The sequence below is a fragment of the Artibeus jamaicensis genome, unplaced genomic scaffold, assembly GCF_021234435.1.
Source record: "Artibeus jamaicensis isolate MK-2021 breed Jamaican fruit bat unplaced genomic scaffold, CSHL_Jam_final contig_387, whole genome shotgun sequence".
NCBI classification, from domain to species: domain Eukaryota; kingdom Metazoa; phylum Chordata; class Mammalia; order Chiroptera; family Phyllostomidae; genus Artibeus; species Artibeus jamaicensis.
In genome coordinates this window covers 29,836,874-29,853,860 of record NW_026521812.1, presented here as the reverse complement: position 1 = coordinate 29,853,860, position 16,987 = coordinate 29,836,874, and positions in this window count along the sequence as shown.

The following is a 16,987-nucleotide window of genomic DNA, read 5'->3' as shown; positions in this document are numbered from 1 at the left end:
GGGGATCTCTGAGACACTCCTAGAGCCTGCTTCCTGTGTCCACATCGTGGGTTGATGGTGACCTGGAGAAGTGAGAATAGAAGAAATGTGGTAGAAACATAAACTCGTGAGCCTTGTATGCTTTACCTCAGCTTTGTCCAGGGAATACGTCCAAGCAGAAACTGCTGTCCTTACCTAGTGTCTGTAAGAGAAGGGCCTTGTGAAGGTGGAGGCCGTGGCCACGGGTGCTGTGGGAGGGCAAGCTTCTGCTAAGCATCACTATTGCTAGGTAAAAACAATATGAGTGTTTACATCCCTGCCACTAAAGTGTTTAATCAATATTTATTTGTATCCCAGCAGTAGAAAGTTTTGTTTTTCTCTAAGGCTCTCTGCTAATCAGAAGAAAGAGCTTTCCTGTAACATCAACAACAAAAGATCTTTTTAACTGCTGATATATAACATTTAAACTAGAATTAGTCTTAAGCAACTAAATTTACTACAACAATGTTATATAAAATTGTGGTTCACCTAAGGCTGTGACCTGTATTTTGTTTTACCCATTAACTCTGGTATTAGTGTACTGCACTATTAATGGCTTTGATAAACAACCTGGATAAAAGCTCTGTGAAAATTTTCTTAAAAATAGGCAGATGGCTGGAAGTTGATTTCATCCTTGAAAGTGAATTTAAAAGTAAAATACAGGATCTTCCAGACAGACTTTCAGCCACAACTCAGAGTTAGTTGTCAGGGTGGAATTGATTACAAAGACTCAGGAAGGGGAAAGAGTAGGGTATGTGACTGACTGACTGACTGACTGGGCAGGACAGACGGTGAGAGGTGGTAATCCGTTCCCAAGACCTCCATCCACACACCTGAGGTAGAATAAACTGAATCAGGACTTTTGGGTTCTTGTCCTGTCTGCCTAACTGCCCAATGTGGATAAATATTTGGATAAGTTGGATACAATTTTGGATAGATCTTTTAATACTTTGAAAAGATTTCTAAGATCTGAAGATGTCCTAAGATGCCACAATTCTTTGATTCTTTCATTTTCTTGGGACTGGTAGAATGTATTTGTAGGGCAGTAGTCTGGGGTTGGAGAGCAGCTCAGTGCCACGAAACCAAGTGGAACTAACTGGTGTTTACAGAGAGTGAGACCGTAGCTCCGTGCACATGCTGACCAATGGCTTCCAGATAGATCGAGCAGTTCAAAGAAAGGAAGTAAAGTGGGTTCTTGAAACTCTTAGCATGATTTCTGACTCCTTAGGCAGCAACACTGTCAGTTGCTAGTTATTTTAAATCAAGGTAAGCAAACTGATGCCTTTGGAAAATGTAGTATTGTTATTTTGTCAAACTTAAAACAATTTTGGGGGGTATTATATGTACCAAACTGAATGTTTCATGCACGAGTTCAAACATATTTGTACTCCATTTCAGTAATTTCAATAATTTCAGGGTCCACTTGTGTCTCAGAGATAATTTAATACCATATTTCTTTTAGTGTTCACTTCCACAATCTGCTTTTGCCACACTTCCAAGATAGCATTCTAAGGTGATTCAGAAGAAATAATCTTCAAACACTCTTGCCTCCTCTGCCAGCTGGCCTCTTTGTAGGTTCCTTAGAAGATATTGGACTGGTAAAAATATAAGTTTCACTTTGTTAAGTGGTTATCCTATCATCAGAAGATCCAAACAGACTCTAGCCAATTTTCAGACCAATCAGTTGAATATCCTTGAGTATAAATGGACGATATGATAGCTAGTTGAGAGTTATAAAACTAAGGAATAATTTGTTTGGTTGAAGTTGCTTTGTTTGTAAAAATGATTGTCTCATGATATTTAAGAGTTAGACTATGTAATCATGATAATATTTGTAGATCTGACATGTGTTTGTAAAGATGAAGTTTCGCTTGCTGGAACAAGAATACTTCCAAATCATCACAAATAGAATGCTGAGCATCATGCATTCAGCTTGGGTCTTCTTTTCTTTTTTCTTTCTTTAGTCATAGTTACCATGCTGTGTCTTGTTGAAAAGATGTTCAAGATCTTAATTGTGTTCAACTGGTTCCTTGGAAATAACTTAGGATATTTTTTTTTCCAGCAAAAAAAAAAAGTCAGCATCAAGAATAACTCATTTCCACCAGTCCCAACCTCCCCCACCCCTCTGGGACAGCTGTAATGGCTTAAACAATAAAAAAATTTTAAAAGAGAATAACTCATTAATTTCTCTCCAACAAGTTCTTCTAGTCATACTATTACCTATGTAATGGGAAATATAAACACTCAGATTCTAAATCTTCTTTGGGGAAAGGACTGGGAAATGATATAATGAAGGAAGGCTAAAGGAAATGTGCTTATTTCTGATTCTTTCTATTTGTAGGAGTCCTATAAGTTTGAACTAAACATCTAATTTGCAATTTAATGAAATGTAAGAAATAAATGAGGGAAGGCAATGAGGGTAAATACTGCCTGTATAAGTCAGGGTCTGATCAGGAAAATGGAAACCACTTTCAAACAGAGAGGAATTAATGAAAGGAGTTGGTGAATAGCTTAGAAGGATGGAGGAGCAAATTAGAAAAGGGCATGTTCCCCAGAGATCAGCTGCCACCCCCATTACTGTCACTGCAGCTGCTGCTGTTGGAATCTTGCTGCTGAACTGCAGCTGTCATTTCCAGAGGTACCTACTACCAGGAGGTGAGAAGAGGAGACATTCTAGTTAAGTAGCCGATCATAGGTGAGATGTGGGCAGAGAAACTTAGAAGAGTACTCTGATGATGAACTTGGAAATGAGCGTTCTGTATTTCTTGCAGATGAGAAGTACAGACTCAGTGATGACCGAGATGTAACACACTTTTATAGAGAATTGTTGAATCAAGGATGTTGTAATCCATCTTAATAACTTGGAGAGTTGCTGACTTTTATACTATAACCAGGACACTCTATTTCATGTGCATGGGGCAGTTACATTTTGGTTATGAAAGGTAAGTCCTATCAAATGCTTGATGTATATATAATCTTTTCTTGGGGTTTTTGTCTTTATATAATTCAAAGGATAACTCATTGGTTCATGAATTGGTCCTTGTTATTTATACATTGCAACTGTTCAGGAGACAAGAAACTTCAGTACACCTTTGGAGACCAAAACATCTCTGAAGTCCACATAACTCACTGAGCATTCCAGTCTGCTGGTCCCTTATGCCCCCAGTAACCCCTCTATGAAACTCTCTCCTTCTTGGATTTTTCTTTTTTCTCTTTTATCTCATATATTGGTCCTGAAAGACTGGGGTGTACACCACACATCCCTACTTACACTATACCTAATATATTGTCATCAGAAACAAATGCTATGAAATTGATTTACTGCTTTCTCATTGTTTTTTTTGGAGGTGGCTAAGAGATAGCTCTATGTAGAACAAAGGAATCAACCAGTTAAACTAGCGTGAACTAGTTGTGGAGAGCAAGACCAATAAAAATGGCATTGGTGCAATCAAGATAGCATAAAGTATATAAAACAAAGTGGAGTAACTCATGTCAACCAAAATGGCTATGAGTTAGCCATGACACTTTGGTTCAAAAGGGAAACTACCCGAGTCAGAGCAGACACATCTGGCAAGGACACACCCAAGATATCTCCACACATAGCCAGAGCAGCCACATCTACAGAGCAGTACCACACACAGACAAGATTCTGGGGAAACTCCCCACTTGCCATTAGGGATATGAAGCAGAACAGCCATGTACCACCCATAGGCTCCTGGGAAATTCCCCACTTGGCATCAGGGCTGCCAAGACATTTATCAAAAAGACACAAAAGGGTGGAGTACAATACCCTCAACTGTATAACTGAGGCAGGGCCAGCCACTGCTGAGACAGCCAAGCTCCACACACCAGAGTGCCACTCGACATCATGCTGATCTCCTTTGGCTGCTGGAGGCTCTGCCCTGCTGGTCTAAGGACTTTGTCTGCCCTGTTACCCACCTGGCTCCAGAGATCCTTCCTTGCAAGATGCCGAAGCCTCCTCTGCCCACTTTGCTGTCTCCTGGACCTGCAGACAGGGACTCTGGAACTTGGTCCATTATCCCTCATTGATTGCTGTGTGTGTGTGTTATATTTCTATTAGATTGTTAGAGTATGAGAGGCTAATAATTTGTGTTGATGTTCTATTTTGGACGAACCTCCATCCAATAAAAGCTGCGTGAATAGCATAGTTACTGTGTGTGACTCTTGTTTACTCCTTGGTGCCGGGCTGCTCAGTAGGCAGCTAGCCGAGCAGTTGCCCTGCTGACTTACAGGAAAGATTGTATCACGAACTACACTCATGACACTAGTTAAGCCAAATAAATACTTGTCTTATTTCCCCCTTTACTAAGGGGGAACATCTGTTGATGTTCAACAGAACTGAGTAATTAATTAAATCAAAAATGCCCACTTTAGCACATGACTCTATTCTACCCTTATTTGTTACTTGAAAAGTATTTGTGTTGCAATGAGAAAATAACCAAAAACAGGTTTATAAACAATTTGTTTTGTGTGACAGGATAATCACCAGAACTTAATGTTTTTCCAAAGATTCCTCCAAGACATGGGGACTTGCTTGAAATGTAAGTCATTAGTTAGCACCTATATATTCTTTTACACCCTTCACTTATCTATCACTTCTTACCATCTATCACTTCTTACTTATGAGTTCCTGGACAGGAACTCATCCAATGCAACAACAGAGCCAGGTGAAGGGAGACACGAGGCTTGTCTTTCCCCTCCTTCTGCCTGGCTCTCCAGTTCCACTGGGTGTTTGTGGTGCCTGTCTGGGGACACGTGGGTCTCTTCTGCATCACTTTGGTGAAGGGCAGGAGCACTTCTGATCTAGCATTATGGAAAATTGGAGCTATCACATTGTCGTGACTCCCGATTAAGAGGCTCTTTCTTTTGTGCAGTTAGTGGAGTTGGTTTTGGCCTTGAAGGTCCTTTGCCATTAAGGGATGATAGAAAATTCTGGGTGTGTTTCATTCTGTTCTTAGCATGCCACCATATAGTCAAATGAACATAACACAGTTTTTTCCAACTAAGTATCTTAGAAATCGCGAGAGTGTCTATATAACCTGAAGAAAAATTTCAGCTTCTTTTGGATCAGTATATAAGTTGGAGTTTACTGTATGTGATGAGTCTCACAGTTTATTCTATGAAGTTTGTAACTTGCCATGGGACTCCACTGTCAAATGTATGGCAGTGATGCGTTAAGACACAGTGTAATATAAAAAAAGATAGTTAGGAAGAGGGTGGTACAGGTCTTGAAATCTGTAGGGACAGACAGGCACAGGGTGGGGTAGGAAGTGGGTGGGCTAATATCAGAGGCTTCGTCTGGCAAGTCCAGGATGGTTATCCAGGAGCTGGGATTCCCAGTTATGGTTCAGGCAAGCACTTATCTATTTGTTACCTTACATCCAAGCCAAAGAGGTAAGAGAAGCATGGCAATGGAGACTATATGTGCAGTCTTTGGTGTTATCCACAAGAGTTTTACATGAATAATTCATGCTACAGATAGTCCATTTCTAGATAACTGAGACTTAGCTGTTGAGAGCAGAAAGTTAAGAGGGCTTGCTATATATATTTTATACTTTCAGAGTCTGTGCTTTGACCTAAATTGTTACAGAAATAAATTGCCACTGACAATTCATTCTTAGTCACAACTCTGAAATCTTATTCTTGGAAAAATCTTTGGTTTGGCAAATAAAAATTGGCAACTACTATCGATAAAAATCCATTGTCTTTGGCTGGAGTTGATAGCATCATTTAATATAAGTCCAGTTCTTCCACATAAGATGGTTGTGAAGATCAATGAAGTCATTTAAAAATTTTCCTTTTTAGCATATGGTAGAAAAAATTTTTAAGAAAAATATTATCATATTTGGATTTTAGTAATAGGGACATAATGTTTTCCTAAATAAATGAGAACCTGTCATTATCAGTCTTCTCTATATAATCTATAAAAGAATGCCTTTCAAGTTTATTTGATTTCGGCCTAGAATGAGAGACACATTTCATATCACACTCTAGTGCGTGCATGTGCACACACCACACACCCATACCCACAAATCCTCTATGTTCTATGAAGGAAAAAAGGGCGAGACAGATGGTTGAGAGCCATTAGCCTGGCTTCCTGCCTCTTTGGTTGTGATTGGTAGCTTGAAAAAACGCTTTACTAACATACCCTAAACAAAATAGATAAGCAATAAAGAAACGCATATGCAGAAACCCTTCATAAAAATAATTTAAAGCAGATCTCAGACTCAGAAGCCTTTCATTAGAGCAGGGTTCTTTTCTCTAGGGTCCCAGTGTCTGTAACGGGATGCCCCCGAGTTCAGCCTGACTGAGCACTGGCTCCCCCTTGGGGTTTCTGTTTGAACTTCCCTCTCTTTATTGCTGTGAGTGATGTAGAAATTGACAGGCTAATTCCCACAGCTGGTCTATATGCTATTTTTTGACAAACAATAAGATTATTTAAAAAGTACTCGTTTAGAGACACTGAAGTCGTTTCCTATGTGTTTGTGCATCCATATACACGTTTGTACTAGAAGATCACGGATAGCTTTGTGCTCAGCTCTTAACCCCCTCCATTGTTCTAGAGGAATCTAGACAATGGTCTTTTTTCCTCAGTTATAATCTGGTATTGGGGAACCCCAGACAGCCCTCAGATATTTGCCTGTGTAGGCAGTGAGGCGGTTTCCCAAGTTACAGTAGATCATCTCTCTGCCTATTTGCTTAGCTTGGTCAAAATGACTGGCCATTTATGTGGAAATAGCCTGACATTATACCTTAATGATCACCTATTCAGAATTTAACTGCTATGTCCATTTCCCCAAGGTTTCTAAACATCAGCATAGCTCATACTTAACTATGTATTTTGCATAACTTAACTTCTACCTTTATTTCTAAGAATCACACATTAAAAATCTCACACTGTTTCATAAACCTTTCAGCAAGAATCTGTACAGAGCCGTGACATGCTGTTTTGATTATATCTCAGCTCATCCATTTAGGAAGCAGAAAAGTTTTTTCAGCAGATTTCCTGCAGGTGTGTCTAATTACTTGGCCGTCATTGTTTTAGTAAGATAAATGGAAAACTTAGGTCTTCATTGAATAAGGAATGGTGGGAGAAATTCTGCGATGAATTGTCTTAAGAAGCAGAGTTCCCCATCCCTCAAAGTGTTTATTATAGACCTGCTGATGGCTGTCGGAGATATTTTGGAGGGGTTGGTGATACAGGAATTGTAAGGCTTAAAGGCTTGTACAGTTGTATCCAATTGGGACATTCTATGAGTTAGATTATGTGAAAAGATGGACATATTAGATTATGTGAAAAGATGGACAGCTATTCAATTTTTAGTGACATACACTGGGGTTGGCACCATGTAAGACTGGCATCAATGTTCAACATTATCACTATTATGCTTTGGGTTCAGCATGACAGCAACTTCGTACTGAATTTATTCTTTAGCTTAAAAACTCGAATCACTATTATTCAGCCTATTCTTCCTTTTAATGGGATGTCAAACCCTGGATTTGAAATTTGTTTGTTAAAATTTAAAGCTTGAGAAATCCAGATAGTGTCAAACATAAAATTCTTCAAAGAACTTCTAGCAATTCTTTACCATTTTAAAATCACAGATTTTTTCAGACCCCACCCAGAAAAGTGCAGGTTGAATTTTATAGGCTCAGAGGATTCACCTCAGATTAAGAATTCTTGTAAGGAAAACTATCTCTTCTCCAAAGTCTAACATTTTCACATCTTAGGGACTGCCAGGTCATACCAATTAGTTCTCCAGTCAGTCTAATGAGACATTGAATCTTTTTGCACAAGATAAGTATATTAACAGAAATAATCCTCTTTCCCACCCAAAATAACTGTGTATGGTGTTCCCACTGAAAATCAGCTCAGAATTGAATCGAGGTTTATAAGGCATAAAGACAATAGAAGAAATCACAAAGTAAAAAAAGCCAGTGGGTGACTACATAAGAATGAAATGCTGTTCATCAAAGAACACCATACATGGGATTCAAATGAGAATGAGAACTTGGGCAGGGAGGGGCATAATTGCAATAAATATTTAGTATATAAATGACTTTTAGAAATCAACAAGAAAAACCTTAAAAACCTGTTACGAGTGATGTTGGCTCTTGGCTTTTAAATTTGGCAAAGAAAGAATTCAGAGCCAGGGATTTTAGCACAAAAGAAAGTCTATTTAGTGTGCAAAGTAAAAGTACACTTGAAGAAAAGTTTCTAGTGGGCTGCTCAGAGAGCTGCCTTGGCCTTTTGGAAAGAAAGTTTCACAGGGGCATAAGAAGTGGGCCAGCCGGGCTGCATGGACTCAGGAAACAAGGTACAAAGGTGAAAGGAAAGCCCTTGAGAGAGGTTTGGGGGGTTAGCCTGGGGTGGGCTGCTGCCGCCTGCTGCTGATCCTCCCTGCTGATGACCCTCCCTGCAAGTCTTGTGGGGGACACATAGCACTTAACAGAAAAAGTAAAGATACAAGCCTGAAGAAAGAAGGTATAGGCATGCTCTAGAGAGAGAAAGCGTGTGTGCTGGGTCCTTTGCCTTAAGGGATTTTGTTTGTTTTCTAAAGGAAGGAAGGTTCTGGGGAGGGTCTCAATGGAATATTCATCAGCTTCCCAGGTGTGTCCTTTAATATGCTGATTCATCAAAATGAGCATAATGGGTAGGGTTGTGGTCTCTACTGACTGGTTGGCTCTGGGGGAAGGGGGTCATGGGTCATTGCATCTGGTCCTGATGCCAGCCATGGTGTTGCTTCATGTGGTTTTACTGCTTTCCGGGCCTGGAGCTGAAATTTAACTGAGGTCTAGATATTATCTCTAGTTTGCTTAAGGGAGTGGTCGAGCAAGGGAGAAGGAGGCAGGCGAGTCAGGGTGCTGGGTGAGGCCAGTGTGAATCAGCCATCTGTCTCAGATTCCCCATTCTACTAGTCAAGAACTTTTTCTAGCATCTTACTATCCTGCCTCAAACCAACGTAACAAATGGCCACAGTATATGAACGTACAGTTCCTTCCACAACAGTTATTGAGTAATTACAATGTGGCAGACATGGATGATCTTGGAACAACCATCCTGTCCTCAAGGGGCTTAACTGACAATTGGTGAAATACAATTGGCCAATTAACATGTCAAAACTGCCTAACCTCACTTCATAATCAAAGAATTACACAAAAGCATTGAGAAACAACATTGGTCATTCTTTTTAGTAGAGATGAAAAATGATACTGGATGTTATTGAAATAAGAAACAGATACACTTATGTATTGCAGGTAGAAGGTTCCATGGTGGCAACTTTTTAGAAAGTATTTTTGCAACATGTATTAAGAGTTTTCAGCCCTGGCTGGTATAGCTCAGTGGATTGAGCACGGGCCTGGGAACCACACAATTGTGGTTCAATTCCCAGTCAGTGCACATGCCTGGGTTGCAGGCCAGTTCCCTGCAGGGGACTCATGAGAGGCAACCATGCATTGATATTTCTCTCCTTCTCTCCTTCCCTTCCCCTCTAAAGATAAATAAAGAAAATCTTTTAAAAAATGTTAAAAAAGAGTTTTCAAAAGTTGGTACTCTTTGATCTATTTCTCTTCTAAGAATCCATTCCAAAAAAGAAGCTAAAAACTCAGACAAATAGGTACATACAAATTCCATTGCAGTGTTAATCATAATCTCAAAAAACTGGGAATAACCTAAATTCTATTTAAAAATATATACCAGGGTTTAATTGTGTTAAAATAGCATATGTACTTTGAAAAAAACTAATAGAGAAAGCATTTTGACTATTTATTTTTTGTACTTTATTTCTAAATTTTCTGTTATTTTTCTAATGAACTGTTATGAGACAGTATTAGTAATGATTATCTCAGGCTGCTGAATTTGGGATGATTTTTATTTTCTTCTAAAAAATACTTATTTGTTTTTCAAGTTCTCTACAGTGAGCATTTTTATATATTTTATACATCCAGAGGGTAAAAACAGTATTTAAAAACACATCATGACCGCAAGAATATATTGAAATCATTTTTCAAATGCCCATCAAAGTATAACGATTCCATGGAGGCAGGAGAAAACTTCTCCATGTAGAGAAGATGTCTGGTGGGATGAGTTGTCTTTAGAACCTGTCATTATTTCTTGACAACATCCATGGGATTTTGATTCATTGAAAAAAAAAGAACTATTTTCTAGTCAATATCTAATGTAATTATATAATTTTGAAAAGGTTATTCTTTGGACTTTCAAATGTTCTTAAAATGTACTAGACATTTTTGAAGTTTAGCAACTGGTTTACAGGTTGCAAGCTTTAGGTTAAGTACTTGCATTATTTATTAAATATTGTTCCCATAGATTTGCATTAAGATATTTGAAATCACATTAAATATTTTGATTCCTTTATTTATATTTTTTCACATTAAGTGTTCAGGAGTACCATTCAGTTGTCTTTTAGCAAACCCTAGCTACAACTTAACTAAGGGCAAGATGTTTTCAAGTATTTTAATACACTAGTGATATGCCTGTGCTTTATTACTAGATTTAGAGTAAGTAGATGAAGAGGCTTAAAGAGATCTATAAGTCATCTCAAACACAAAAGTCTTTTCACAGCTTCTATAAGAAATCTTCCTATTTGTTAATATCTAGGTACATATCTTTCTACACCCATGTAGCACTGTGACTATGATTATAAATATGAATGTACACACAGAAGCACATGACACATACACACAGATGCGCTCTCCAACATTCCTTCAAACATTTGTTCTCTCCTTTCCTTTCTCATCAATTAATTAATTGATTCCATCAATTTAATGCTTCCTTAATACTTGCTATGTGACAGATACTTAAGCACCACCAGTTCAAAGGCGAGTCAGAGACATTCCTGGTTTGAGAAGCTTACAATGTAAGGGGTGAGACCAGTGTACCAACGCCATTACTGGTTATGCTATGACAGATGGAGCTACAAAGTCATACAGAAGTACCAACAAGGGGATGACTAATTTTGATCGGTGTGAAGAAATAACATTTAAATTGGGTCTAAAGAGTAGGAGTTAGGTGGAGGGGAAAGGGTATTCTAGGTAGCAGGAATGGCACTAAAAAGGCGTGGATTTGTGAATGTATACCCCAAGTGCAGGACTGACTAAATTGTAGGGTAGGTAGAGGAGAATAGCCACTGGGTTTCAATCGTGAAGGGCTTTGTACACCAGGCTATATTTAAGTCTCAGTCACAGGGGTCTGAGGCCTAACTATTATCAAGGTCTTCAAGGCCACGGGTTCTTTGGTTACTTGTCAGATCCAGTGATCCCAGGACTTTCCATTTCGATATGCAAATAAGGCTACCTCAGAAGGCGATCCTTCATTCCTGCTGAAGAAACACTTTGCCTAAACTACAGGTGGCAAACACAAGGCCTGCGGGCTGAATAAGGCCCTTCACCTTGTTTTATTCTGCCCAGCACCTTCCTTCTACCCAGCAGCAGTGCTGCGTTAACTGTTAAGGAGTAGTTGCATTTATATAGTCCTAAAATTACATTCAGCCTTTTGAAAGCAACTGAGAATCTGAGGTGGCCCCTGGTGAAAATGAGTTTGACACACCTGGAAGCCCATTTATATCTTCAGGTGTTTGATTCCTTCAGGATTAAGTAGTAAACAACACTGAGTGCTTTCACGAGACCTCCTCATTGGCAACGACCTGGGTAACCTAAGCTCTGTTAATAAGCAGTGAGCACCTACTCAGACTGGCAACAGGGTCAAAATGTTAATTGCTCTCCAATAGCCACATTTTTTCTCTCTCTTCATTTGCTCTTTCACCTCTTGAGAGACTTTAATGAGTTTGAATTTTTCTTACTGCTGAGACTCCTGTGGTGTTAAAACTGAGTTAGCCCTTTGCCTGTCTCCTGGGCAGCCATGATCGGGCGTCACTGGCTTCTCTCCCTTTCCAAGTTAATTATATTCAGTGTGAGCTTGAATTTCAAATCCATCTGGTTTTCCATATCTGTAGATAGTTTATTTATATCTACTCTCTTAAATAGAAAAGAGATAGAACAAGTTTTCTCATACTTAAAATATTTTGAGTTTGATGCCATTGCCATTTCTTTCAGAGTGAAATCAATGGGAGAGAATTTATTTCACAGCTGCTTTGTATCTAATCACTGACAAAAAACTGTCCAGTACAGTAAGGTATGTCTGTTATTCTCTTCTCTAGTCACCTATCATAACTTAAAATTATGTATTTGATGGTGTGTTCACATTTTTATGCAAACTGGACTGGAAATTGTAAGGGTAGAAAAAAGGTTTTCATCCATCTATATCCGGAACATGCTAGATGCTCAATAAATATTTATAGAATGAAGGAAGAAAGAAATCAAGATTTATAATAACCATAATATTTTAGATGCTTACAACTTTTTTATCACTGAGGACCATTTTATTAATTTTTATTTTCATAGATGCTATTCCATGTGGAATGGATTGCCTCAAATCCTACGGCCTAAAACAACAATTTATTATTGCACACAATTCTGTGGATTGGTTGGATGATTCCTCTGTTGCTTTCATCTGGGTCACTCACACGACTACGAATGCTGGACGGTCAGCTGAACTGAAAGGTCCAACATGGTCTCACGCACATGTTTAGCAGTTGGTGTTGGCTACTGACTGGAATGCCTCAGTTCTCCATGTGGCCTGTCATTCTCCAGTAGGCTATACTGGCTTCCTCACATAGTGTCTCAGTGCAGGATGCCAAGAGGGCAAAGGTAGAAGCTGTGAGATTCTTCTGTCTAGACTTTGTGGAATGCACACAATATCACTTCTGCAAGAATATAATGGTCAAAGGAAGTCACAAAGTTAGCTGAGATTGAGGGGTAGGAAGATGAATTTTACATCTCAATGGGAAGGACTGCAAAATATTGTCCCTCTGTTTTTCAATCTATTAAATATTTTACGCGTCCATAATGAAGATGATAGGGATGATACTAAAAGTACTAAGTGTAACACCAGCAAAGCAGTGTTCCAAGTGCCTTAAATGTTTACATCTCACACAAAAAGTATGAAGTGGGTAATATCATCACCCTCAATTTACAGATGGGAAATAAGGGCTAAAATGGTTAAAAACTTACTCAAAGTCTTGCAGCTAATTGCAGTAGGTAGCAGTTTTGTGATGCAAACACAGGTTGACTAATGTTACAGCCTGTGGTTTTCCTCTCCCTCCCTCCTCTGTACTCTTTATGCAGTAATTCATCCCTGCTGTCTGTGTTATGCTTTTCCATCTCAACATAAATTCTGATGAAAGTAATGATGCAAAACTACTACACTGATGATTTCATGAAATCAGAGATTATTGTTGTGGCTGGGTGGCTGGCTAATAAGCAGTAGAGGTAAAAAAGTAGTTAGATGTGTATGCACTGTTAACTACTATTAACCTGATTTCGATCATTGTTAAGAAAGTGGGTTTAGCTCTTTTACTTTTAAAATTGATTTAAGAACAAGTAGAAATTTAATGTAATGAATACAGATTGCAGCTGGTTCTCCTCCTTGATTCCTATGTCGATCAGTAATTTTCCTATAGGCTAGAAATCTCAAAATCGTTTCCTCTCCTTCCTTCTTCCTCGATTTGCAGAAGCAACTTTATTTTTGAAATGTTCCTTTGGTTTTGTTTCTCCTTCACATTTCCATTGGACATACCTCCTTGAAGTTCAAAGTGTGGTCTATGGACCAGCTGCATTGCCATTAGCCAGGAGCTTGTTAGAAATGCAGAATCTCAGAGTGTACCTAGACCTACTCAGTCAAAATCTGCACTTAAAAAATAGAAGCTAGATAAATCAGAAATAAAGAAACATTACAACTAATACTACAGAACTACAAAGGATCATAAAATACAATTATGAACAATCATGTGCCACGAAATTGAACAGAAGAAATAAGTTCTTAGAAATATTTAACCTACTAAAACTTAAGAAGAAATAGGAACCTTAGCAGATCAATAATGAAGAGGAACCTAAATTTGTAATAATTAAAAAAATACCCTTCCAACAAAAAATAGCGCAAGGGTTCGTGGGTGAATTCCACCAAACATTCAAAGAAGAGTTCATATTAATTCTCTTTAACCTCTTCCAAGACACAGAAAAGGAAGGAATACTTCCAAACTTATTTCATAGTCCAGCATCACTCAGATACCAAACAAAGATGCCACAAGAAAAACACAGGCCAATATTTCTAATAAATTTAGATGCAAGAACCCTCAATAAAGTACTAACAAACTAAATTCAACAGTGCATTAAATAAATCATACATCATGAACAAGTGTAATTTATCCCTGGAATGAAAGGGTAGTTGAACATACACAAATCAACTGATATCATATACCACATTAACATAATAAAAGATTAAAAACACACATAATCATCAGAAAAGCAATTTGGCAAAATTCAATATAAATTTAAAATAAAAACACTCAACAAAATAGGTGTAGAATAAATTTACCTCAACACAATAAAGGTCATATATAAAAATCCCATAGTTAACATCATTCTGAATGGTGAAAATGGAAAGTTTTTCCTCTAAGATTTAGTACAAAGCAAGAACACCCTCTCTTTCTATTTCTACTCAACATGGTATGGAAAGTCCTAACCTGAGCAATTAGGGAAGAAAAAGAAATAAAAAGTAACCAAATTAGAAAGGCAATAAAATGATCAGTTTCCGGATGACATGATGATATATGTAGAAAACCTCAAGGATTCAATAAAAAACTATTAGAATTAAATGAATTCAGTTAAGTTGCAGGACACAAAATCAACATTCAAAAATCAGTGGCATTTCTATACACTAACAACAGATTATCCAAAAATTAATAAAATAATTCCAATTATAATACCAGTTGAAAGAGTAAAATAGAAATAAACTTAAGCAAAGAAGTTAAAAGCTTGCACACTGAAAATCATAAAGTGGATGAAGTATACCAAAGAACAGATAAAAAGAAACACATTCTGTGTAAATGGACTGGAAATGTTAATACTGTTATAATGTCCATACTGCCCAAACTGATTTATATATTCAGTGCAATCCTTATCAAAATCCCAATGGCATTACTTACAGAAATAGAAAAAAATCCTAAAATTTTTATAGAAACACAAAGGACCCCCAAAGGCAAGGTGATCTTGAACAAGAACAAAGCCAGAGTCATTGTATTTCCTGATTTAAAGCTCTAGTCAAAAGCTACAGTAATCAAAATGGTACAACACTTGCACAAAGACAGACATATAGACCATGGAAATGGAATAGAGAACCCAGGAACAAATGCATACATTTATGGTCACCTGATCGTTGAGTGTGAAGAACATATTATGGGGAAAAGATAATCTCTTCAATAAATAGTGTTGGGGAAACTGGATATCCACATGTAGAAGAAAAATTGGACTCATCTCACAGCATATATAGAAATCAATTCAAAATAGAGTAAAGATTTAAATGTAAGACCTGAAACTATACGACTACAAGAAGAAAATATGGGGGAAAATGTTGACATTGGTTTTGACACTTATTTCATGGATTTGATACCAAAAGTAAAGGCAACCAAAGCAAAATAGACAAGTGGGATTGCATCAAATTAAAATGCTTCTAGACAGCAAAGAAAGCAAACAATAGAGTAAAGAAATAACATGTAGAATGGAAGAAAATATTTGCAAACCACGTATCTGACAAGGGGTTAACGTCTAAAATATATAAAGAACACAAACAACTCAATAGCAAGAAAACAAATAACCCTATTAAAAATGGGCAAAGCGTTTGCAGGAACAAGTATAAAGAACACATGGACAATAATGGGGGGGTAGAAATAGGAGGGAGGTGGGGAGGGCTGTGGGGAGGCAGAAAACTGTCCTTGAACAACAAATTTTAAAAAATGGGCAAAGGACCCGAATAGACTTTTCTCCAAAGAAAATGTACAAATGACCAACAAGTAGAAGAAACGCTGCTCAACATACTAATCATTACAGAAAATGCAAGGCAAACCACAATGAGATATCGGCTCACACCTGTTGGAATGGCTGTCATCAACAAGATAAAAAAAAGGTGTTGGTGTTGGTGAGGATGTGAGAAAAGGGACCTCTTGTACATTGTTGGTGGGAATGTAAACTGATACAGCCATTGTGGAACATGATGGTTCACCAAACAATTAAAAACAGAACTACCATATTGTTACTGAACATAGGTCGAGGGAGGGGGGCAATATTTGGCCCACCGAGGGATGCCAAAAACTGCTACAGAACAACAGGGGCCCCTCCCAAGGATGGTATACTTAATACCTACTGGGCTCGTCTGTCTGCTGCCAGAGGAAAGACATCTCTCAATGCCAGAGATTTGTGAAAAGAAAAGGAAAGGTTTATTTAAAGCAGTACAGACTTAAAGTAGTGACCCGATGTCCCCACGAAAATATCAAAGTACTTTAGGATAACCACAGACGCCCACAGTGCTTCCTTCTCCCCCTTTCCCAATTCAGAGTACCGTACCTCAGGAAAAGAAGCACGCGTCTGTTTCAGGCTGCTGGCACCGTCAGCTGTGTTGCCGTCCAGGCAGGATTTCCAGTTAATCCTAAGTCATGTGGCACCTTCACATAGTCCACTGGCAAAGAGTTCTTTCACCCTTCTTCCAGGCAAAGTCTCTCTTGCTTCCCAGGCCATGCAGCTAAAGGGAGGACCCCAAAGCTGTGTGGGCCTCTTCTACCAGAGCTGCAGAGGTCAGCACTCTGACCAAAAGCATGTGGCTTTCTTCTTCACCTGGCTGCAGGGTTCCCCATTGTGGCAAAGCCGAGTGGTACTCTTTCACCTGGGAAAGAGGGTGTCCTAACTCTGCCCAAACTGCATGACTCTCTCCTCAATGGCTGCCGTGTCTGCCTTTAAATCCCCGAGCCAGTCCTCCTTTGCAGCCCCATTCCGACTCTTCCTACAATCAGTTACACCTGCCAGGAATTCCATACCCTCC